At 44.1% G+C, this 26,540-nt stretch overlaps 1 pseudogene; it reads right to left on the minus strand.

The window, feature by feature from the left end:
• Positions 1-20,241: 20,241 nt before the first annotated feature.
• Positions 20,242-24,045, minus strand: LOC127302694 (uncharacterized; annotated as a pseudogene).
• Positions 24,046-26,540: the final 2,495 nt, after the last annotated feature.

Here is a 26,540-nt window from a genome sequence, read left to right on the forward strand (position 1 = left end):
ACATGTACTTACTCTTGTGCGCGACTGTACTCGCTCATGTGTGCGACTGTAATTCTGTACATGTACTTGCTCGTGTGCGTGACTGTACCTGCTCGTGTGCGCGACTGTACCTGCTCGTGTACGTGACTGTACTTCTGTACATGTACCTGCTCGTGTGCACGACTGTACTCGCTTGTGTGCGCGACTGTACCTGCTCGCATGTGCGACTGTACCTGATCGTGTACGCTACTGTACTTACGTACATGTACTTGGTCGTGTGAGCAATTGTACCTGTGCTTTATACGCAATTGTACTTGTGTCTTTACTAAGTTGTACTCGACTTTTCACTAAATTGTATCTATACGTTAGTACCTGTGCTTTTGGTCTCTAGATGTAGGACGTCGGTACCTGTGCGTGAGGCGGCAGCTGAGTTCGTGTGATAATGATTGATGTGATAATGTATTTGCTTGGCAAAGTTCCTGGTTCGTCTGCGCGTGTGTACTTGCATGGATGGGTCGCGTACGGCTTCACATGGATGAGTCGCGTACGGCGCCCGGCCGCGTCGCGTACGGCTTTGGGCGGGTGTACTCGCTCGACGTGCTCCCGGCCGCGTCGCGTACAGCTTCGCGCGTGTGTACTCGCTCGACGTGGCTGCGCGCTCGTCGCAGGAATCCGCAACGTGTCGATCCCTCGATTGTTGCGCGGGTTAACGTTCCCTTCAGGTAGTTGTACCCAAATTGTTCCCATGAATATTATCTGCATCGGAAGTCTTTTTAGATCACAAACAGCATGAGGTCCAAACCAGTATTCGCATTTAATATTAATAGAAACAAAAGAAAAATTAAATTGCAAATTTTCAAATAACAGCTAAATAAATCTCGATTACAGCATTTCAATCGAAAACAGAGAGAAGAACACTTCTTTGTACTACCCTAGTTTACATCACGTATAGATAACCTAGTAATCACGATACATCTAACTATATAGATTTGGTAGAACCCGAATAATGTGTTGAGAACAGGCTTTGCCCATGTGGCGACTGGCGAAATGCCGTGATATCCTCTTCCTCCTCCTTCCACACTCTTCCCGCATGATTCCTGAAGAAATCCCCAATGATCTTTCCCTCAATCTTCTCTCCATCAATCTTGAAGAAATCCCCAACAATCTCAGTCTATCTGCTCCAGATCTCCATCATCCATCCACGCCATCTCCAGATTTGTTTGAGGAAGCCAACAACCTTGGCCTCTCTTGGGCAAGCAACACCCCAGATTTGATGGATCCTCTTCATCGGTTGCCTCTGAGGCTGGAAGGAATTCCATCAGCGATGCACAATCCACCAGTACTTCAGGCACCCGAGGTGCCCCAACTGCCCCAACTTCTGCGCACTCCTCTCGGTCCTCATAAGGCCCACCGACCCCCAAATTCCCCAGTTCACCTATCCACAAAAACGAAAAGGGAGAGAGGAGATGGAGGCAACGAAGATTGGTGACGCAATGCATCGATTGTGCTCAATGCACTACTAGATGCAGTCGCCGACGTCCAGATGGGGAAGGCCGGAGAGCACGGCCCGAAGAAATTATGCGCCATAGACCTTCGATCCCAGGTAGTGTACGGAGGATCTTTCGGTAACCCTGTCGATCGATCAGCAGAGGAAGAGCAGCACTCGGGAGGAGCAGGAGTCGGAACCGCATCAGGAGGAATTGGTGGAATTGCCTCCACAAAGGCACAGGCGCACAACTTGGTCAACAGGAGTCGTCGTGGGATGCCGACGCGACAGTGCAGGGTTGAGGTTTCTGTGGGCGAAAGTAGTGCTTCTTCTCACTTCAAGGCAATGGCGCCGGCCTTTAAGGCGCCACGGGAGCAATGAGAGCTCTGGGATGGAATTGCCAAGGTATTGGCAGGGGCCTTGGCAATCCTAAAATGTGCCACCTTGCCCGGATGATCGTCTCCTCGCAAGCGCAGGTAATTTTCCTCTCTGAAACTAAAACCTGCAAATTCAGTCAATCAGATATTTGCACTCGTTTTAATATGAACGACAGCGTAGTAGTGCCCTCTAGGAAGAAATCTGGGGGGCTTTGGTTGCTGTGGACTGATGATCTTCACGTCTCTGTACAAATCGCCTCCTTCCACGTAATTCTAGCTTTAGTTAAGGATAAATCTACTAATCAACGTTTTGGGCTTGTTTGTATTTATGGGGATCCTTATCACCGTCAGACTACTGCTATTTGGGAGCAGGTTGCCAATTTTGTGTATGATAATAGCAACCTCCCTATGCTTTGCATCGGAGACATGAATGATCTCCTGTATGATTCTGATAAAAGCACCTCTAATATTAATCATAACCGTATGTTTCAGTTTCGCTCTCTTGTAAAGAACTGTGGTCTTTTTGATCTTGGTTTTTCTGGTCCGGCTTACACTTGGACAAACAAACGTTTTTCTTCTAAGCCCCTCTTTCAAAGGCTTGATAGATGCCTGGTTAATCATGATTGGTGTGTGGCTTACCCGGTTTCAAATGTTTACAATATGCCTTTGTTGCATTGTTTTAGTGACCACGCTCCAGTTCTTATGTCCACCATGGGAAAAATTAATAAAACCAGGAACTCTTTTAAATTTGAAAACTGGTGGCTTAAAGAGGATGATTTTCAAGATTATGCTAAAAATTGTTGGTTCCAATCAAAATACAAGCCTTTTTCCGACAGAACTAAACATCTTGCTGCAAAGTTAAAAGTGTGGTGCAGGAAAAAGAAGCCTCTACGGGAGCAATTGAAAGAGCTAGATGAACAGATCCTGAACATTCAATCAAAACCTCTGCATTTGCAGGATCACAATGAGGAAGCTACGCTCATCACAAGTGAAAGGACACGGATGTCGCCTAGAGGGGGGGGGGGTGAATAGGCGATTTAAAACTTTTACGAGATGGGCTTAACAAATGCGGAATAAAACTAGCGTTTACTTTGTCAAGCCCAAAGCATATATACTATGGTTCACCTATGTGCACCAACAACTTATTCTAAGCAAGAGTTCACCTATGTGCACCAACAACTTATGCTAAGCAATACAAGCAAGTATGTGATAGCAAGATATATATAACTTCAAGCACGATGGCTATCACAAGGTAAGGTGCATAAGTAAAGAGCTCGGGTATAGAGATAACCGAGGCACGCGGGAGACGATGATTTATCCCGGAGTTCACACTCTTGCGAGTGCTAATCTCCGGTGGAGAGGTGCGGTTGCTTAGTGCTCCCGAACGCCACAAGAGGCTCACCTTGAGGTGTGGTTGCTCGATGCACACCAACGCCACAAAGGCCTCACCCCAAGATGCGGTACTCACACCACACACCGAACGCCACGAAGGCGCCTCACCTAAATCTCCGGTGACCCTCGCCACAAAGGCCTAGGTCACGGTTCCACTAAGGGATTTCCTTCGAGGCGGAAACCGGGCCTTACACAAAGATTGGGGCACACATCCACAACTTAATTGGAGGCTCCCAACAAATCGCCACAAAGGCCTAGAATCCGTCTAGGGTTCCAAGAACCCAAGAGTAACAACTTCCTTGCTTTCACCTCCACGAATCACCGTGGAGAACTCAAACCGATGCACCAAATGCAATGGCAAGAACACCACAAAGATGCTCAAGTCCTTCTCTCTCAAATTCCAACAAAGCTACAAAAGCTATTGGGGGAATAAGAGAGGAAGAACAAAGGAATTCACAAAGAACACCAAGATCAAGATCTAGAGGATTCCACTCACAAAGAGATGGATTTGATTGGTAGAAAAGTAGATCTAGATCTCCTCTCTCTTTTCCCTCAAATGGGGGCAAGAATCATGGAGGGATTGAGAGATAGAGCAAGCTTCTCTAGTTCAACAATGGAGGAGAGAGAGAGTGAGAGAAGCACAGCCCAAGGAGGAAGAAGGGGGTATTTATACCCCCAAGAAAATCGAGCCGTTTGGGCAAAAACGGGGCCGGATATTCCGGCCCAAGTTGGGGCCGGATTATCCGGGGCCGGATAATCCGGCCTCAGGGACAAAACCTGGACAAAATCCGGCCAAAAATCCGGCCCCTATCCAGAGCTGCTTTTCTTCCGGTCCTTAGACGATTTCGGGGGCCGGATATTTCCGAAATATCCGGCCCGGATAATCCGGCCCGGATATTTCCAAAATATCCGGCCTAAGAAAACCTGCAGAAACACCAAAACTAAAACGGGCATAACTTTTGCATCCGGACTCCGATTTCGATGATCTTGGGCTCGTTGAAATCACAACAATGAGCTCTACAACAATATGCATAGAAACATCATAGTCCAGCAAAGGAGGATAGAAACAAATGAAGAAAGGTTTGACCTATCTCAAAAAGACATACCGGTAAAACCTCCAATCTTGAAAATGCAACAAGTTGCCCATGGAAAAACCATTCTCAATGAACTAGAGCTTGTCATGAGAATAAGCACAAGCTCTAAAACATCACATGGATAAGATCCAAATAAAACCAAGAAAGATGATGAACCAAACTCGAAAACGCAACAAGTGATCTATGCGAAATCCGTTGATGAACTAGAGCTTGTCATGAGAATAAGCACAAGCTCTAAAACATCACATGGATAAGGTCCAAATAACAACCAAGAAAGATGATGCAAGGATGCAAAGGTTTGAGCTCTCTCCGAATCGATACGATCGAGTTACTCACTCGAGAGCCCTCTTGATAGTACGGCAACTAAACTATAAACCGGTCTCCAACTACACTATGAGACCGGTGAGAAACAAACCCTATCAAGAGCAAACCTTATACTTGCGCATTCCACTTGAGCTCGATGACGACGATCTTGACCTCAACAAGATGGAACGCCTTTCTTGCTTGTGCTTGCTTGACGAAGTCTTGTGGATTGCTCCCCCATAATCCACCATGGGAGAGCTTCTTCTTCGGCGCATCTTCACATATCCATGATCACCATATGGATGGCAAGACTCAAGCAAAGGATCTCTTCGAGATGGCTCATCTTGAACTTGCACTTCATTTCTTCATTCTTCATCATGTTGATGTCTTGAAGTAGCTTGAGGGCTCACTTCATCTTCATCTTCAAGACATACTTGACACTTGATATCCTTCATCAATTTCTTCTTATTGCAACCTTGAAGCCAACATATGGTTCAAGAATTGCCTATGGACAACTCCTACAAATATAACTCAATGCAAACATTAGTCCATAGGGATTGTCATTAATTACCAAAACCACACATGGGGGCTCCATGCACTTTCAATCTCCCCATTTTGGTAATTGATGACAATCTCTTTGAGAGGGTTTATATAAGGAATTTAAGTAACAAATAAGTTGAATATATAGAGCAAACTCCCCCATAATATATGCATGTGTGAATGATCTTGACTTTCATTGCATATATTGGCATTCAAAGCCTAGTGGAGTTTCCTCTAAATATTCAACTATGCAAAGCAACAAGATGCAATGCAATAAAGGCACATGCTTAAGCACAAAGCAAAGACATAACCAAATTCCCTTAAACCCTCCAAACTTCTCCCCCATTGGCACCAATTGCCGAAATGGGTGAAAAATTTAAAAGGCTAATATAGTGAGAGTTCCTCCATAGCGTGTGCATTTCTCATAATTTGAGTGGAATCAAATGCACATATCCAATGGCGAATATTCGGAAGGAATCACACTATAGATAGGATCAAAGATTGCAAAAAGATAACAAAGTCAAGAAGCTTCAACAAATGAAGCAAGCAACCAAATGAATCACAAAGAGGATACCAAAAGAAAGATAGATATTATGATAAGATCAAGAAGATTGCTCTAAATAATATGAGGAAGCTCCCCAAGGTTTGTGCACAAAACTAGACAATTTGCATTGGAGTATAAAGTGCACAAACATGGAATCATCACTCCCATAATATCATTCAAAAACAAAAGATACCAAGTGAATCAAACTCTAATGATCACCACAAGATAGTGCTCTAAATCAAATGAGGGAGCTCCCCAAGGTACATGCATAAATTAAAATGTTGTATTTGAATACAATATGCATAACATGGAATCCTCACTCCCTCATTACCATTTAAAACACAAACATTTGGAATAGATCATAGATAGAGAAATAAGCTTAACACTTGCAACAAACAAATAGTTGAGCAAAAAGTAAGAGGCACCATAATAAAAGGCTCAACCAAGAAGATATGTGAAAGGCATGATAAAGCATATTATAAGACTATTATATGGATGAGCAAAAAAGCATCATCATAGTCTTCAATGAATTATATTTCTTAGCATGACCAATCAACATGCAACAAATAAAAAAGATATCAAATGGAGATGTATCATCTCTTATGTGTATAAGTTTCTCTAAGTGGACAATATCACAAAGATATTTATCCACAAAGAAACATGCACACACCAAATAGATACACAAGAAAAATAGCATGATATCCAAGACGAAGTCATGCAATATACCAATAAGATTTTTGCTTAATAGCATGGCCAAAGGCTCAATATTATCTTATTGTACATTCATGAACTTCAACCACAAACAACTAAAATACATCACAAATATCAACAAGGGATAGAAGATAGTTGGGATGCATTTGAGAAAGGCAACAAGTATCACAAACGGGGATACCAAAAGAAGTAACTAAATTTGCACTTTCATCTATATTGCACATGTGAGAGCCTTGAGGAATTGATATGCAACAAAATTGCTAGATAGGCATAGTTGGGATGGATGAATCATGAGCATGATTTAAAATACTTCCCAACACATGCACTCATCTCAAATTACTCACATTCACAATAAAGAGGTTTCATTAAGACTTTTGCAAGAAGCACAACATTTGCAAATCAAGAGATTCATGCCAAGATGCAACCATAAGGTTGGATACAAGAAAAGTATGCATGAGAAGATACTTGTTACCAAGATAGCATTGGTGTGGATGTAGTAGATATGTGTTCGTTGATCATCCTAGCTTGCCTCACGTTACCATTGAGTCACCACTTCTTTCCAAGAGTGAGACAAGCATTCAATGCATATCCATTGTACCTAACACAAAGGTAAGTACAAAATGGTCCCCAAACTAATTGGGTCCGAAGTAGTTAGACACACTACAACATATAGGACAAACTCCACAATTCTATGTGCATATAGATATGAAATTGAATTTCATGCACATCTTAGCCAAATTAGGATTTGATGGAGTTTACCCTATATATTGGATCAAAGAAAGTGACACATGCCATAAGATATACATATATTAAATATGCATGCACAATACTTTCAAGAACCAAAGGAAGATACAATTTGGACAAAACACCAAATAAACCAAGAGACAATGGTTGTCCAAATTATATCAAAGAATCAAATCAACACAAGATTGACTCCAAAGACTTATCTCATTATAAGAAGCTAATTAAACCTAAGCACAAAGGAATGAGATAACCAACTCCCAAGAGAGCAAGGTTCCAACAAATAAACCAAACCCTCGACACTTTTTATGATGGCACACAGTACCAAAAAGAAAATTTATGACTCCCAAAACCAAATTTTTGATAAAGATCAAGAGAAGTTTATATAACAAATATAGGAGAGCTCCCCCAAGATTAGTGCATTATCTAGGATTTAGAATATGGATACAAAATGCACACAACTAGGATCATCACACTACCTATATCTACAAAAAAAGCTAAGAAAGTTTGAATAGAAAAAAGAACACATGGGAGTCAAAGCACAACAAATTCATGGCAATAAATAAGGCAATTTAAACACAAGATCCATAAGATGCAAGGAAGACACATGGGAGTCAAAGCACAACAAATTCATGGCAATAAATAAGGCAATTTAAACACAAGAGCCAATGTAGATATGATCAATAAATATCTACCTCATAATTGATTACCAATTGTCCTAGGACAAGAGGTATTAGGAAATATTTCCCGGTGGTAGTTTGTAAGTATACATAAGATCATATATACAACGAACAAAGCATATGGTAAAAGATAAGAGTTAACCATCATGCAAAGAAAGTTTCTTGATAGCTTCATTTAGTCATACCAACATGCAAGGCAATTAATAGTATTCATACCAACATGCAAAGCAATTAATAGTATTCATACCAACATGCAAAGCAATTAATAGTATTCATACCAACATGCAAAGCAATTAATAGTATGACTTGAAGCACATGGTTTTCCAAAAATGTATTGAGGGACACGTTGTGAAAAACCATGCCAAGAAAAACTTACACAAATAAGATCCACAAAGATATTAGCAATGAAGCCATTTAAGCAAATTGGAGCTTGTTTGAGCAAACATGCCACATAGGAGAGATAATCTACAATATCAATTCTATGTGACACAACCTCAAATGTTCACATTTCCTAGGCTTGTAATATGCACAAAGCTTATTACTCCCCCATAATGTGATAAGGAATTTATTTTCACAAGAGGCAAATAAGATCCAACTAGAGATATTAATGAACATTAGAATTTGAATTTCTCATGAAGATGACATACCACATAGAGACTAGATAATCTTGCAATATCAATTCTAAGTGATATTCCTCATGTACACACATTGTTAGGATTGTGAAATTCCTAAAGGCATATCACTCCCCCAAAATGTTATAGTCCAATAATCTCTCATAAGAGCCATATAAGATACAACAAGATGCAAAGAGGCTCCAACACAAGCACAAATACATGGTGTGCAACCTAACATACATAGCCTTGATTTCTCAAGAAAAACACGTAGGATGCACAACATATACAAACACATGTTAGGAACAAAACTAACACATGCAAAGGGGCGAGTAACTTTCAATATAAATGAGTTGAGCACATGTTACCGCAAGGAGGAACATTGGGTGTATGATAGAAGTAAGATAACCAAAAGACTTGGCTTGAGATAGTATAAATGATGAAGATCCCTTAACTCTTCATGATGTAGCCAAGTCACCAATGCCCTCCAAAAAGCACCTATTGATCAAGTTTTGGATTGTTGGTCCCCAACTAAGTTGGGTCCTAAGAGGTTAGTCACAATAGGCTTGGCAACCCAAATGGTTCTTTTCTTGACACCACTTTGAGCACCAACATATTTGGCAAACACATTGCCACCCTCATCCTTACAAAGAGAATAAACATCATCAATGGAGATAGAGTTGGATGAGGTACCAATAGTGCAAAAAGAGGAGATGTGGCCCTTCTCACGGCATATGTAGCAAGTTCTTTTCTTCTCCTTCTTCTCACTAGATTTCTCCACAATGGGAGCATTGGCTTGATTCTTCTTGGGAAGTGGAATTTCTTCAACTTGAGGTTGAATATGAGTTTGAGCTTGAGGCCGCTTCCCTTTTTGCTTCTTCTTCAAAGGGCAAGATCTAACATGGTGCCCTTCAATTTTGCACTTGAAGCAAACAATCTTGGCCGGGTCTTTGACTTGTACTTGGCCCTTCTTGTTGTTGTTGTTGTTCTTGGACTTGTTCTTGTTGTTGGATTTGAATCCAAGTCCACTCTTGTCATTGGGGGATTGTTGCATACTCAACATCGTGTCAAGTTTGCATTTCCCTTCATGACCCTTTACCAAGTCATTCTTCAAAGAAGTGACTTGGGCCTTGAGCTCTTTGATTTCCTCTACATGGTTAGTAACAACACAAGTACTAGAGGAAGTAGAACCTTCATTGTTAGAGCAACAAGACAAGGAAGATAATTCATCACAAGATTTAGCAATACTATGAGTGGATGAATTACAAGGACTAGCACATGGCAATATAGCATTTTGAGTAGTAGTGCTAGTATCCACATGAGGCTCACAAGGTGTTGCCTTAGATATGATAGCCTCATGAGCTAACTTTAGCCTATCATGAGAGGCTAGAATATCCTCATGGGAGCTAGAAAGTTTTCCATGATTTTCTTCCAATTTCCCATAATTGCAAGTTAGCAAATCAAGTTGAGCCCTTAGCTCAACATTCTCCTTCATGATAGATGCTTCACAAGAAGTAGAGTTAGTAGCACAAGCATCATCACAAGACATATCAAGAAGAGAGGGTAACATAGCATGCTCTTTTAAATATGAAGCTTGTAGTTGCTCATATGACTTGGTGAGGATAGAGTGTTCGCTCTCCAAGGCCTTGTGGGCCTTGTCTAGATCATCTAGATCCTTAACAAGTTTATCATGGCCAACACCAACTTTGAACTTTTCATTTTTAAGCAATTTTAATTTAGCTTTAGCATGGTCTCTTTCTTTAGTGAGTTTAGCAAATATTTCATTTTGAGACACCTCAAGGGTTTGAAGTTGCTCCTCAAGAGAGGCTACGGTCTCTTGTTCTTCTTCAAGATCATTCTTTAAAGATGCTACATCATCGGCATACTCTCGTTCAAGAGCACCCTTTTTATCAATGGTGTTCTCATGCATCCAAATAAGTTTTTGGCTCTCAATAGCGGTAGTCAAGATTTCAAAGAAGTGAGAGCTAGCAATTTTATCTTTGTAAAGAACCTTGAATACACTCTCACCTTTATCGCGTAGAGAGACAACCCAATCCTCTTCTTCATATTCATCCTCATTCTTATCACCACGAGACATATTAGGTTCCATGGTAGGAGGTACCGTGGAACCCTTGGCCATAAGGCATATATGAGGACCGTGAAATAAAGATGAGGAGTTACTTGAGGCTCCTTTCAAGATCTTGTCTTGACCAATAGAATCTTTGGTTTCCTCTACATTGTTAGACACACAACAACTAGAGGAAATAGAATCATTTTTATCATGGCCACAAGACAATGCAAGCATATCATCATTAGATTTTTTCAAGCAACTTACACATGATATGCAAGGACTATCAACACAAGAATGTAAATCATTTCTAGTGCTAGATGTGTTTAAGTCCAAAGATGAACCATTGCAATGAGATATAGATGAAGGATCATCAATAGTAAGCTCAATACCAACATTGCAATTTCCATCACCACTCACCATATCATTACCTTGTGTCTTGAAACACTTTGGTGAAGTGGATGAAGATGAGAACTCATCACGGCCGGAAGTGGAAGCAATACAATCATCCTCAATGATATTGGACACATCATATTTATCTCGAAGCTTTGTCCATAATTCATGAGCGCTCCCAAAAGGCATGATTGAAGAAGTAACTACATTGCTCACAACAATGGAAAACACATGAGAAGCAAGAGCATCGAGACAAGAGTTTTTCTTCTCCTCATAAGATAAATTTTGGGGATCCTTAGGAGAAGAAAAACCCATGTCAAGAAATCGCTCCATGTTCGGGAAATACCCCGCAAAATATTAAGCACATAAATTTTCCATAGATCATAATTTGTGCCATCAAATATAAACAAGTTATTGTGATCTAATCCCCTAACCGACATCTTTACTCTCAAGGCGGTGAAGCCTAAGAATGAGAGACCTTGCTCTGATACCAATTGAAAGGACACGGATGTCGCCTAGAGGGGGTGAATAGGCGATTTAAAACTTTTACGAGATGGGCTTAACAAATGCGGAATAAAACTAGCGTTTACTTTGTCAAGCCCAAAGCATATATACTATGGTTCACCTATGTGCACCAACAACTTATTCTAAGCAAGAGTTCACCTATGTGCACCAACAACTTATGCTAAGCAATACAAGCAAGTATGTGATAGCAAGATATATATAACTTCAAGCACGATGGCTATCACAAGGTAAGGTGCATAAGTAAAGAGCTCGGGTATAGAGATAACCGAGGCACGCGGGAGACGATGATTTATCCCGGAGTTCACACTCTTGCGAGTGCTAATCTCCGGTGGAGAGGTGCGGTTGCTTAGTGCTCCCGAACGCCACAAGAGGCTCACCTTGAGGTGTGGTTGCTCGATGCACACCAACGCCACAAAGGCCTCACCCCAAGATGCGGTACTCACACCACACACCGAACGCCACGAAGGCGCCTCACCTAAATCTCCGGTGACCCTCGCCACAAAGGCCTAGGTCACGGTTCCACTAAGGGATTTCCTTCGAGGCGGAAACCGGGCCTTACACAAAGATTGGGGCACACATCCACAACTTAATTGGAGGCTCCCAACAAATCGCCACAAAGGCCTAGAATCCGTCTAGGGTTCCAAGAACCCAAGAGTAACAACTTCCTTGCTTTCACCTCCACGAATCACCGTGGAGAACTCAAACCGATGCACCAAATGCAATGGCAAGAACACCACAAAGATGCTCAAGTCCTTCTCTCTCAAATTCCAACAAAGCTACAAAAGCTATTGGGGGAATAAGAGAGGAAGAACAAAGGAATTCACAAAGAACACCAAGATCAAGATCTAGAGGATTCCACTCACAAAGAGATGGATTTGATTGGTAGAAAAGTAGATCTAGATCTCCTCTCTCTTTTCCCTCAAATGGGGGCAAGAATCATGGAGGGATTGAGAGATAGAGCAAGCTTCTCTAGTTCAACAATGGAGGAGAGAGAGAGTGAGAGAAGCACAGCCCAAGGAGGAAGAAGGGGGTATTTATACCCCCAAGAAAATCGAGCCGTTTGGGCAAAAACAGGGCCGGATATTCCGGCCCAAGTTGGGGCCGGATTATCCGGGGCCGGATAATCCGGCCTCGTGGACAAAACCTGGACAAAATCCGGCCAAAAATCCGGCCCCTATCCAGAGCTGCTTTTCTTCCGGTCCTTAGACGATTTCGGGGGCCGGATATTTCCGAAATATCCGGCCCGGATAATCCGGCCCGGATATTTCCAAAATATCCGGCCTAAGAAAACTGCAGAAACACCAAAACTAAACGGGCATAACTTTTGCATCCGGACTCCGATTTCGATGATCTTGGGCTCGTTGAAATCACAACAATGAGCTCTACAACAATATGCATAGAAACATCATAGTCCAGCAAAGGAGGATAGAAACAAATGAAGAAAGGTTTGACCTATCTCAAAAAGACATACCGGTAAAACCTCCAATCTTGAAAATGCAACAAGTTGCCCATGGAAAAACCATTCTCAATGAACTAGAGCTTGTCATGAGAATAAGCACAAGCTCTAAAACATCACATGGATAAGATCCAAATAAAACCAAGAAAGATGATGAACCAAACTCGAAAACGCAACAAGTGATCTATGCGAAATCCGTTTTCGATGAACTAGAGCTTGTCATGAGAATAAGCACAAGCTCTAAAACATCACATGGATAAGGTCCAAATAACAACCAAGAAAGATGATGCAAGGATGCAAAGGTTTGAGCTCTCTCCGAACGATACGATCGAGTTACTCACTCGAGAGCCCTCTTGATAGTACGGCAACTAAACTATAAACCGGTCTCCAACTACACTATGAGACCGGTGAGAAACAAACCCTATCAAGAGCAAACCTTATACTTGCGCATTCCACTTGAGCTCGATGACGACGATCTTGACCTCAACAAGATGGAACGCCTTTCTTGCTTGTGCTTGCTTGACGAAGTCTTGTGGATTGCTCCCCCATAATCCACCATGGGAGAGCTTCTTCTTCGGCGCATCTTCACATATCCATGATCACCATATGGATGGCAAGACTCAAGCAAAGGATCTCTTCGAGATGGCTCATCTTGAACTTGCACTTCATTTCTTCATTCTTCATCATGTTGATGTCTTGAAGTAGCTTGAGGGCTCACTTCATCTTCATCTTCAAGACATACTTGACACTTGATATCCTTCATCAATTTCTTCTTATTGCAACCTTGAAGCCAACATATGGTTCAAGAATTGCCTATGGACAACTCCTACAAATATAACTCAATGCAAACATTAGTCCATAGGGATTGTCATTAATTACCAAAACCACACATGGGGGCTCCATGCACTTTCAACAAGGTATAAACAGAATATTACTAAATTGAATGACTTCTATGTACAAAGGGCTAAAAAGAATTGGATAAAAGATGGAGACAGAAATACTTCTTTCTTTCACAGAACGATAGCTAAAAGAAGGAGAAGAAATACTATCATGTCCATCAAAGATGAAAACGACCTCATGTATTTCATGCCTGATCAAATTGCCAATACTTTTGTACTTTATTTCAGATCCATTTTCACCTCTTCAAGCATCTGTACTGCCATTTCTATTCCTGATAACATGGGCACTAATCCTGATGATATGACCTACACTGTTCCTGATAAGGCAGAAATCTGGGAAGTTCTAAATGAAATGAAAAGGAATGCTTCTCCAGGACCAGATGGCTTCAATGTTGAATTTTACATTGCAACCTGGGAATGGATCGGCGATGACGTTCACCAACTGGTAAAAAATTTCTTCCTCACGGCATCCCTTCCAGCTCATGCAAATGACACCCATATCGCTCTTATTCCTAAAAAGCTTGTTCCGATGGTTCCTGCTGATTATAGACCGATTAGCCTCTGTAATGTTATCTACAAAATCATTGCTAAATGCCTGGCTAATCGTCTCAAACCTCACCTTCCTGATTATATCCATCCTTCCCAACAAGCTTTTATTGAAGGTAGAAGAATTAGTGATAATATTATCATTGCTCAAGAGTTCACTCATTCTTTTCAGCTTTCGTCTTGGAAAAACAAAGCTTTCATGCTAAAAATTGACCTTGCTAAAGCTTTTGATAGACTAGAGTGGAATTTCATTACTGCAGCCTTGGCACGGAAAGGGCTGCATGGTCATTTCATTAATCTTATCCACACCTGCATCTCTTCTCCCAGATTCTCTGTCATTATCAATGGTCAGCCTTATGCTAATTTTGTCAGTACTAGAGGTATTAGACAAGGCTGTCCCCTTTCTCCATATCTTTTTGTCCTAGCAATTAATGAGCTTTCTCTAGCTTTGCAGGATGCTTTATCAAGGTCAGACCTTTCTGGCATTGTGCTTGGACCAAATTGCCCCCCAATTCACTCCCTTCTTTTCGCAGACGACCTACTCATTTGTGGAACAGCAACCATCCAGGAAGCGCAACAAATGAAGAACATCATCCAAACTTTCTGTTCCAGTTCCGGACAACTGCCAAACTGGACCAAATCGGGGGTCGTATTCAGCAAGCATGTGGATCAAGGAACCCAAGAAAACATTCAAAACATTTTCCATGTTCCTTTGATAGATGAAACATTTTCTCATCTTGGCCACCCTCTCATCCTTCCGGCGAAAAATAGATCTGAAGCGTACAACTTTATTCTGCAGAAATTCAAAACTAAACTCTCCACTTATAAAGCAAATTCTTTGTCTCATGCAGCAAGAGTCGAGCTCATAAATTCTGTTTTCGCTTCCATTCCGGTGTACTACATGTCTAACATTATCTTCTCCAAGAAATTCTTAGCAAAGATTCTGCTATTATTAGGAATTTCTGGTGGACTAGTGTGAACTCTGAACCTAATTCTAAACCTCTCTGCCTAGCAGCCTGGAAGAATATTTGTGCGCCAAAAGAAGAAGGGGGCCTGGGAATTCGAAACTTGACTGCTATTAACCATGGGCTCATTCTTTCTTCGGCATGGAGAATTGCAGAGAAGCCCAATAGCCAGATCCACTCCATCCTTAAATCCAAATACTTCAGTGATGGATCGATATGGAGGCCTAAGCCAAACATACCTAAATCTGCCTTTTGGACTTCGGTTCTAAAAATTATCCCTCTACTGCAACATAATTCCTTTTACCAAATCACGAAGGGCAACATCTCTCTCTGGAGCACGCCTTGGTGCACCTCCTGGACAAGAATCTATGATGACCTCATTATCCAACCTGGAAGTTTCTCTTACCCAGCTACAGTTAGTGATTTGTGGCTACCCAATCTAAAGCAATGGAATATCCATTTAATTCAATCTTTGTTTCAACAGCCCACTGCTGCAACAATCATTTCCACTCATATCCTTCCATCAAATGAAGATGATATTTTGTGTTGGAAGCTAACCCCTAATGGAAAATGCAATTCCAAATCTACCTATAAAACTTGTCTACAGGCTTTGCAGAATGATGGCCTACCAAAGCCAGCACCAATTGATGACATCACGCTGAAAATTCTCAAGCAAATTTGGAAATGCAAGTCAATGATTCCAAGGGTCAAGACATTTATTTGGAGGCTTTTAAGAAGGGCAATTCCTACTGGAGACAGAGCATCCAGGTACTCTTCTCATATTGACCGGCTATGTTGCAGGTGTGGTATTCCTGAAGATGACCGACATCTCTTTTTCACTTGCTCCTTCGCTCGAGCTGCTTGGTTTCATAAGCCTTGGTTTCTTAGAGCTGATGCTTTGGTGCAAAATGTGGATTCCATATCTCAGATTATTACTAATATGCTAGCTCTCAATCACCCTTTTTCAAGATTGCAAAATATTTGCACTTTCCTTTGGTGTCTTTGGAAATCCAGGAACGATGAGTTATTCAACAGGAAAGTCGGATCCCCGCACCAGGTGGCAATTAGGACTCTTGCGCTTCTTAACGACCTGGAGATGGATGCAGTCCCAACGAAACCTCCTCCAAATCAAATATCAGCGATCAATCCTTCTAAATCGCAAGGATCAACTGTGCCTACTGACTTTGTTTTCACAGGACCAAAATTGTATGCAGATGCAGCATGGAAAAGGAGGGCAAACGCGAGGCCAGCTTCGGCTGGAATAGGAGTATATTTCTCTGTTAAATTGCAGGAATCTCACACTGATGTGTTCATCACTGCAAAATCGAGGAGTGTTGATTCAGCAATTCAAGCGGAGGCTCATGCCCTTCTACTTGCCGCTTCCTTTGCAGCTGCAGCCCGGATTCAAGCCCCAGTGTTCTTTACTGACTGCAGCAATCTTGCAAAGGCGGTGGCGGCGCCAGGAGCAAATGCCCCAGCAGTTTTATGGGAGATTAGGAGGCAGGTCATACAATTTCAGATTTTAGCAAAACCTCTAAAATCTTCAGTTTATCATATCAGCAGAGAAATCAATGGGGTAGCCCATTCCTTGGCTCATCAGGCAAAAAGATCTGTACGATCTGAGCCTACTTGTTCTTGCAGGAACATAGCTCATAGCAACCTTTCTTGTCCAATGCTTGCAGCGGTTCACTCAATGCAGCTTCTGGACTATGTAATCATTGATGTACAATGCTTTTGAGCTTAATGAAATTTTAGGGTGCTTTGCACCCTATCTCGTTCAAAAAAAAAAATCTAACTATATAAAACTATTTATGTGCTTATTTAATCTTCAGCCTAGAGCTTTTGTAAAAGAGAGGATATACTGGTCGTTCTTCAGCCTGGAGCTCTTGTAAGTAAAAGAGACTGGGCATCCCTCACTGATTGTGTTGGATCCATGTTCTTTCACTAGAGAGCATTATCATCAAAGAATAATATTCAGTGAAATACTAAACATTTTAGTATAACCAAGATGTTAGCGTGAGCTTTAGGTTGCTTTAGCATGAGCTTCAAAAGAGCTATAGCAAGCTGAAAGATGAATATACCGACAAACTGAATTTCCATTACAGATTACAGTACTGCTAAATTGTCCAATTTTCTTGCTTTTCTGCAAGGGAGTTGATTCAGTCTACATGTATAACACTCTAATATCGTAGGTTCAACCTGTTGGCCTTAGTCCTGCTTCTGCATTATTGCCACTGATATTGTTTAGCTCTGTTGGAACTTCCCCCTGTGCTGTTTCGTGTGGCCAAGCTGTAATGCCCAGCTGTGTGTAATCCTAACGGGCTACCATATGGCTTTATTAATTTAAAGTCGGGCGAAGTTCTACCTGTTATCTAAAAAAAAAGATGACGCCCAAATAGCAACAGCACACTTAAATTCCTAGTATGCAAATGTACAACCACACAAGTATGGCGCAGATATAATTCAAATGACATTTACATGAACGATCTGCTCCCTTTCTACAATACATATACATCCACGAGGGAGAGATACTGTTATGTGGCTGCTAGGGTTTGGGAGGGAGAGAGAGGGCTGCGAGGGCGCGAAAGGGCCGGCCGGGGGCCTTGCCCACGGCCGATGGCAAGAGGGAAGGGATTTCCTTCTTAATTCTTGCTTGATTAGATTGATACATCTCCTCTCCATATATAGAGAGGTTTACTTGACTCCCAAGCAAGACTTACTTGACCCCTAAGCAAACCATAATACTAATGGGCCCAGGCCCATGACGTACTCTAACACTACACCCCACCTGGACATGCAGCTCGTCCTCGAGCTGCAACCGGAACATACCATGACTCGACGCAACACAACCCTAACACCTAAAAATGAGCCTTTTACATCTCGGCTTGTTTTATTACTCTCAACCTGAAATAGACTGGGACGCTTTATTGTTGACCCCTGAAAATAAAGTGGACACCATTCGCCCGTCGGACGTGCACCTGTACAGCCACCTGGATCCCATGGAAACCAGCGGGACAAAAGGAGCCCGCGCGGCGCGCGGCGGCGGAATGCAGTGGTGCTACGCGGTGCGCTCCTGTCGGTGACACCATGCCTTCTCCCCGCCGGATGACTGTCGATGGCGCAGACTTTGAGGTCGCTGCCCGCGGGAAAAACAACATGTCCGCCGCCCATGGGGGAAACCGCACGCCCAAGATCCCCGACGCAGCGGACGAGATCGAGGTCCGGTGCGCAACGAAGCGCAACTTGGAGGAGCTGCAGCTGCAGATCACGCATCTCCCGCACACGCCGACGCACTAGGAGGCCACGCGCAGCAGCCTGCAGCCTCACCGCCGCCGACACGTGGCGGATAGTGATCCAAGGCGGAAGAGGTGACGGCGACGGAGGGAAATAGACCTGGTGGAAGGGCATCCCGGGCGGTGTCAATGTAGAGCCTGGGGCCAAGGTCGCTCCCACACCGCCGAAAGGCAGGGACGGCGTCGGTGGCGGCAGCAGCCGCTGCTGCGGTGTTGGTCGCGACGGCAACTGCTGTTGTTGTTGCAGCTGCCCACCGAAGGGCAGGGACAGCGTCGGTGAGGACAGCAGCTGCGTTGGTGGCGGCGACAGCTGCTGTTGCTGTAGCATCCTGGTGGGGAAGAAGGCGGCCGGCTGTTGGAGAATAGGGACCCCCGGCGCCGAGGTAGGGCTCGGCCCGGAGATGGTGGATAGCGGCAGCGGGGACTGCAGCAGCCCGGCATCGGGTGGCGGCGACGATAGCAGCATCGTCGGCTGCAGCGGCCCGGCGATCGCGGCGAAGGCCGCCTGGTGCGTCGGCTGCCACGGCAGCAGCGCCGCTGGCAGCGGCGGCCCGTAGGGACCGGCCAGGAAGAGGCGGATCTCCTGGACAGCAGTGGTGAGATCGCGGAGGGCTGCGGTGATCTCCGCCGGGGAAGTCGGAGTGCGGCGGCGACGGGTGGGAAGAACTCGGTGGAGGGCTGGACATGATCGAACCCGGGAAAGCTGATACCAAATGTTATGTGGCTGCTAGGGTTTGGGAGGGAGAGAGAGGGCTGCGAGGTCGCGAGAGGGCCGGCCGGGGGCCTTGCCCACGGCCGATGGCAAGAGGGAAGGGATTTCCTTCTTAATTCTTGCTTGATTAGATTGATACATCTCCTCTCCATATATAGAGAGGTTTACTTGACTCCCAAGCAAGACTTACTTGACCCCTAAGCAAACCATAATACTAACGGGCCCAAGCCCATGACGTACTCTAACAGATACTGAGTTAACCCAAACTAGAAAACACACTAACACGTCTGTAGAATGTATATGAGTAGTTTGTTTTGTTAGACACGCTGGTGGTTGCCAAATCACATAAGAAACAGTGTCAGTGTTTTACTTGTAGTTGTGACAGGCTTGTATAGTAGCCATCTAGCTACTAGTGTCGGAATGTTTAACGAGTCAATTCTAATTCTTCTCACCTCGCAGGTCCGTAGGGCAGCTCTGTAGGTCCGTTTTCGAGAAATAAAACAATGGTGATTCAAAACTATAGATTGTAGACAGTGATTATAAAGCCTAATGTAATTTCTTAAATTCTATGTCAAACTGGGAGCTTCTTTTCTAAATGAGAATTGGTCCTCATTGAATTAACCCCTGAACCAGAAACATAGAATTAAACGCATATATTTGATTGTTGACTCCTACGAGAGTTTACTTCGTGCTGCCTCTCATAAGCACTGGAGCAGCTAATTTCGCACCATGGCTTCTGATAGTAGGTTTCCTTTTTGAAACTACATCAGAAGAGCTCTTGTCACTTTGCAGTTTCTTTGGTATAGATGGGATGACAGGCCCGTCCAACTGGTCACCCTGACTAGCTCATTCTTCATTTCTGTTGTTCTTAACTGAATAAGTAATTATTCTAATCAAAACTAGGAATACAATATGAAAGATAAAAATGAGAACAAAAACCCACTAGTACATATACAACTGTTAACATTTCTATTAGCTTTTGAAGCTGAATCTTTAGCAGCCTGTGAGGAAGTAACTCTGGACCGCTTGGCAGTAGGGTTGATTGCAGGAGGGCTTGCCCGTTTCAGCTCTTCACTCAGAACAGGAGGCTGAGTAAGAGGCTTCCAAGCAGATTTAGTCATTTCATGAGGGGCTCGAGCACGGGTTACAATGAGTCGTGATGCAGCTAACTGAATGCTAAAGCAAGCATCTGGAGTACTTTTACAGCTGCTTATGTTATAGACTCTTCCCTTCGCACCAGGTGTAGCAGCAACTGCTGGAGGTATATGGGTCATAGACCAAGTAACAGGGCGATACACCTTCTGGTAAGCAGGTGTGCTGTATAATGGCTCGAAGTGGCCAGCATTGCTGCTCATTGGAATGAAAATAAAAGCAAAATGTTACAGTACAAATAAGTGATGTGAACGTGTGTTATTACGTGATATTAACTTGATAAGTGAGAAGGCAATGGAATGGTAAAATTATTGAAATCTTTCCTTGGAAACGAAACTACTAAACATTAGGCCACTTGTAACTTAGTAAAATGAAAAACAGTTCCCAACAATATATAGGTTAGCCTGTATCAAAGGCTGGCATTTGTACAGATCACTCGGGCTTTAAAATATAAAATACAGTATCATACAAATGCGTTATGTAACATGGGGATAAACTAGACACTGAATAAATAGATATAATCGTAATCTTTGAAAAGAATTTTTTGGGCAAGATGAAATAATTTGGCAAAATGAATTTCTAGGGCAGTCACCAGCTAAGGTAGAGATGTAACATCAGGGATAGCATTATACCTATGAAATCTGAGTAACTAATCCATAAGGGGAAACAACTAATTCTTAGCATTGTGGTATCTTTTTCAGGATTCCAGCATGGATACATGACTTGTGCACACTACTAAATGTAAATCAATCCACCCGCATAATTCAAGTTGAATATATCCACCAGGATACAATAAATGCATTCACCATGTTTCAACTAAAAATCAAGCAACATAACTTGCAGGGAAACAAATCAACTAGCAGCGCAAATTATCCAGATATACTTTTCACCTGCACTTTTCAAGCAAATCCGGTAAGGACTAAATCAGAACCTTAACAAGACTGCCCCACCTATTAAGAACTCTGCGATCAATTTCCATGGAGAAAATCACATTGCATTGGCAATGCATGAACACAGCCACAAGAATTCTTGCACAAAATAAACCATTAAAGGAACAGATATGAATTATGAGGTTGCCAATTCCATGGTAAACCAATTTACCACCATATCTCAATTCAAGAAACACTCAAATAACCTAAATCAAGGGTAAACTAGGGTGACAAGTTTCCCGAGCCAAAATCAAGACTGTATTCCGGAGTGCATCGGCGCCCAAAAATTCCTCAACCTCCAATAATCCGTACACGGTACAGGGTACGCCCCATCAGCAGCAAGCACATCTAAATTGGAGAGGTAGAGAAAGATGGGGGATGTGGGAAGATGGGCGGCGGCGCACGAAAATGTGGGGAGGGGTGGAGGTGGGGATTAGGGTTAGGTCCCGCGCGCACATATCCCGCCTAGGATTCTGAAACTTTTAATCCCGCGCACATATCCTGCTGTGACACCAAAACAAATCTCTCTGTGCTTATTTTTTTCTTGTATACTTAACCCTATGTAAACTAGAGTGGCTCTCTTCTTAGCACCACGGTTCATGTCACATAGTCTGTTCATAATGGTATTTGGTAGTAAATGTACTGGTTATTACTTTAGAAATTTATCTCAGTAACTACTTTGTCTATTTCAGCTGACTTGTATACAATATTACATGGTATTGGTAAGCTGCGGGTACATATGGCGACAATAACACTCACAATTTGTGTGCTTGGTCAACTGGTCAATGTGTGGGTCCCATATGACACTAAGCAGAAATTGACACATAGATATGCCACATATGCAGACACGTTAGCGAAAGTCGACACATGGATGCGACACGTAGATCAACCTGCTGAGGTGGCTATCGGTCTTTTTTAAGTAATCATGAATAGAACCCATGGCCATTTAAATTGGTCGTAGTGGCCCAAACTCAAGGTCATAGAGCAGTGTTGTCTATGTTATGAGTTATGACCTTCGTGACAAAAAAATCGTAATTTTTCAGGGTTTCGACACTCCCAAATGGCCTAGGACCATTTGGTTTGAAATGGTCATAGATCTATGACCAAAAAAACATGGTCGTTAAGAATAGGTCACTGGTTAACATATTTCTTGTAGTGCGATCTGATGATCGTCCCAATCTGCTGCTGGAGGCGGAAGGTGAGGGCTTAGCAGATGGCCTTGACGGAGCAATTTTGGAGCGCAACAGGGCGGAATGAGCTAGGGGAGAGAACTCCGGTGACCTTGGGGAGAAGGACCACATGCGCCCTTTTGATGCGCTCCAATGCGCTCCACATGCACAGGAGAAGAAGCTTTCAAACATAGATTAAATCACCGAGTTCTGTCACAGATGACCCCAAGACTAATTCTGTTTAGAAAATAACTGGTGAAGATGGCCTTTTGCTTTCTCATCACTTAATGTTCATGGCTTATTTGTTATCACTAGTCACTACTCATGAATTATAATAGACCATGATCATGCTATCTTACCACGAGAAAATAGGTTATTCCAAGCTTGTCTTACGAGTAATATGAGGATTATAAACATAAGTTTGTTTCAAGACTGACAGCACTCTCCTGTGTCCATAACTCTGACCATTTGAACGAGCATGACAATCTCACCTGCTAACATGCCTGCAACTCCATAGTTTACTTCTCGACGAACGATTCGACCGTCTTCAACCACCGGCGCATCTCCATCGTCTCCTTGTTCGCCACGTATTCATGCAAGAACTCGGCGAGCTCGGCTTCCACCTCCCTCTCCTGCAGGAACTTCTTCACCGCCTCCCTCTCTGCAGGCTCCAGCTTCCTGCACCTCGAAGCCACAGCACCCAAAATTCAGATACAATAGCAACCAAAGCAACAAGGCCAGAAAACACTGAAGAATTGGCGCGTACGCGAAGTCACGCCCACCGCGGTCGCCGGCTCCTCTTAGGGTGAGCACGTGGCGGACAGCGAGGTCGTCGGGCCAGGCGGAGCAGATGAACCCCAGGACGCGGTCGGCCCGGGCGACCTCGACGATGAGGCTGAGGTGGAGGCGCGGGCCCTGCTCGAGCGCCTCGACCCGGTGGAAGAGATACGCGTCCGGGCCAGGCTCCGCGGCGCCGTCGAACAGCGTGGCGTGGCGTCGATCTTGATCTTCTTGGCCCCGCGGTGGGCGGGCTGCGGTCCTCCACGGCGAACGACTTGAAGCTGCGAGATGATGGAGGGAAATGCGAGGTGGGTGTCATCGCGCGCAGCAGACTGGACGGTTGAATGAGGAAGGGGAGTGGGGTGGTACCCGGTAGGGCGGTCGGCGATCGGAGATGTAGGACATCTTGGAGCGCAGGAGGCGGAGGAGGCGGTCGTCGAAAGGGGAGCGCAGGGGCGCGACGCCGGTGGTGGCGGAGGAGAAGAAGGCCGGCAGCCCGGGTGGTGGCACGGGCGCGAGGGAGAGCGCGCGGCGGAGGAGGGCCCGCGCCATGTGGTCGAGGTTTCTGCTTCCGCCGCGGCGGGGAGGACGCGGGTGGGGATTACCGGCCGGCGCCGGCCGGCGGCTCACGTGCTCGGCTTCTCTGTATGAGCCCCCACGGGGTGCTGGGCTTCACATCGGTGCTGTGGGCTGAGCGGAGCGGAGAGTAATGGTGGGTTTAGCTACCGGGCCTCTCTGCTTCTTTTATGCAGGATCTATACGTACCATCTGATTGCTTGGATTTGTCTTCAAAAACAAAAATCTGATTGCAATCTGACGCGGCCATACTCCGCTGAGTACAGCATGATTCTGACGGAGGTTAAAAGGACAGCAATGATCTTCTCAGATACAGTTTTCCGACATGAGAAAAGAGGTATACCGGCGAACCCCATCGACTAGCTCATAGTAGTGTCGATCTAGAATTTGGACGCCGCTTGCGGCTCCTAAAACCCCCTTGCCTCTCCGTCTTCTTCACCTCCATCTTCTCGGTGTTTTCAAGAGTGATTATCAAAAAATCGTGGGGAAGGGAGACGCAAACGCCGCACCGCATCATTAGTAGCAGTATACCTTCTTCTCCTCGCCCCGGTTGGCCGCCCGCCGCAAACATTCCTTCCATAGCGCTTGCCGTCTCCTCCAAAACCCCCCAGCGCACTTGCATCCGCCATCCACCTTAATCCACCGCCGAGTACCTTTCTGTCCTCACCACCGCCGCTGCGCCTATTCCCCTGTCCAGCAGATCCGCTCCGCTACCTGCTACACACTTCGAGCAGTCGACTGCGGAGTTGCATGTGTCGCCGCCGTGTCAGATGGAGGCGGAGCCGCTCAACTCCCGAAGGCGGGTCGAGCCAGATTGGGCAGAGCCTCCGTCGAGCCTCGACCTCGTCAGCCGCCTCCCCGACGAGATGCTGCACATCATCATCTCCCTTCTGCCCATGATATCCGCTGTAAGGACAACCTTGCTCTCCAAACGGTGGCGCCACCTCTGGCGCTCCGTCCCACTTAACCTCCTCGCCGACGACAATGACCTCATCAGCCGCCTCCCCGACCAGATTCTCCACATCATCATCTCCAACCTGCCCACTATATCCGCTGTAAGCACAACCTTGGTCTCCAAACGGTGGCGCCACCTCTGGCACTCCGTCCCACTTAACCTCGAGATCGACGACCAACTCGCCAAGCAAAACCACAAACGCATCGCCGCGGTCTCCAGTATCTTCGCTGCTCACCCTGCCCCCCCAGAAGCGTATCAATTGACCCCTTCAGAAGCACTTGCAAGGTCGACACCACGCTCGACAGCTGGTTTCGGTCCAGCACCCTATTTTGCGTCGAGTACCTCAAGTTCGATGGTGGAACAGTGATGCGCTCCTTCCCGCTGTCCTGCGCATTGTCAGCATTTGTACTTGCTATTTGCCCGAGATTTATGCCAACTCCATGCTTCTTTCCCCCAACTCAAGAAGCTCATGCTCTATGACGTCTACATCTGTAAGGCAGCGAACATCGACCGCCTGTTCACCCGCTGTATTGTGGTCGAGGCACTTCACCTTGAGGGAGTCCACAGATTCACCCAGCTCAACATTCACATGCCAACTCTTCGTACAATTAGTGTGGCGAGCTATTGGAAACGCAACACCACCGAACTTATTCAGTTAGACACGGTGCAAATTATGGATGCATCTTGCCTCGAGAGATTGGTCATATGTGTTCATGATGTTCCACTACTAATCTAGGTCGCCAACGCACCAAAGTTGATGGTGTCGGGCTTTGCGTCGTACCCTGGCTGCCAACTTTTTTTTTGACACAAATACAGTAGGGAAAGGCTCCCTACTGTGTCATTTTCTATTAATATAAATGGAATATTTACAATGGGTTTACCAAGAGGAAAACCTTATTACAGACTCATAGAGTATCTAGCCAAGATTGCATTCCTTCTCTAAGACTAGGCTTAGCTCTATGCATTGTAAGGGTAAAAGTGGCTTTAAACCTAGTCATACATGTTTGGACATTAGGATAGTTTGCATTGAAGATAGCATCATTCCTTTGATCCCAAATACTCCAACAGCCTGCAATCATTACTTCCATGAGAAAACCCAGGGAAAATCTTTGTTGCGCTTCCTCAATCATCTGATATAGTGTCATATCCACATTCCACTCCAATCCAAGTGCCCACCAAAAGCTTTGACTGAATGTGCATTCAAAGAATAGATGCATAATTGTTTCTTCTGGACAAGCTTCACAGAGTATACAATCAGAAAATTCCACATAAAAATTCTTGTGTTTCATCATATCCTTAGTATTCAGTCTGCCATTTAGAAGCAGCCAAAAGAAAAATTTATGCCTCGGAATACTGCAGGATTTCCATATAGCTGTAATACTATTTGGTACTTCATGATTTCCCATTAGTTCTCTGTACACTTTTTTTGTGGAAAAAGAGTTTCCCCAATTGAAAGACCAAATATCATAATCCCCTGTGATTTCCATGTTCAAGATTTCCTGTTCCAAGTTATGGAGTTCTTCATGTGCAATAGTACTCAGGGGCAACTGAAACATATCATATATATTTTCATTAGATATTTCCATAGCCTTATCAAAGATGATATTCTGATTTTTGGCAAATGAGTGTAAGTGAGGATATTCATCCTGTCTGATGGAATTATC

This window comes from Lolium perenne, chromosome 5, assembly GCF_019359855.2.
Source record: "Lolium perenne isolate Kyuss_39 chromosome 5, Kyuss_2.0, whole genome shotgun sequence".
NCBI lineage: Eukaryota > Viridiplantae > Streptophyta > Magnoliopsida > Poales > Poaceae > Lolium > Lolium perenne.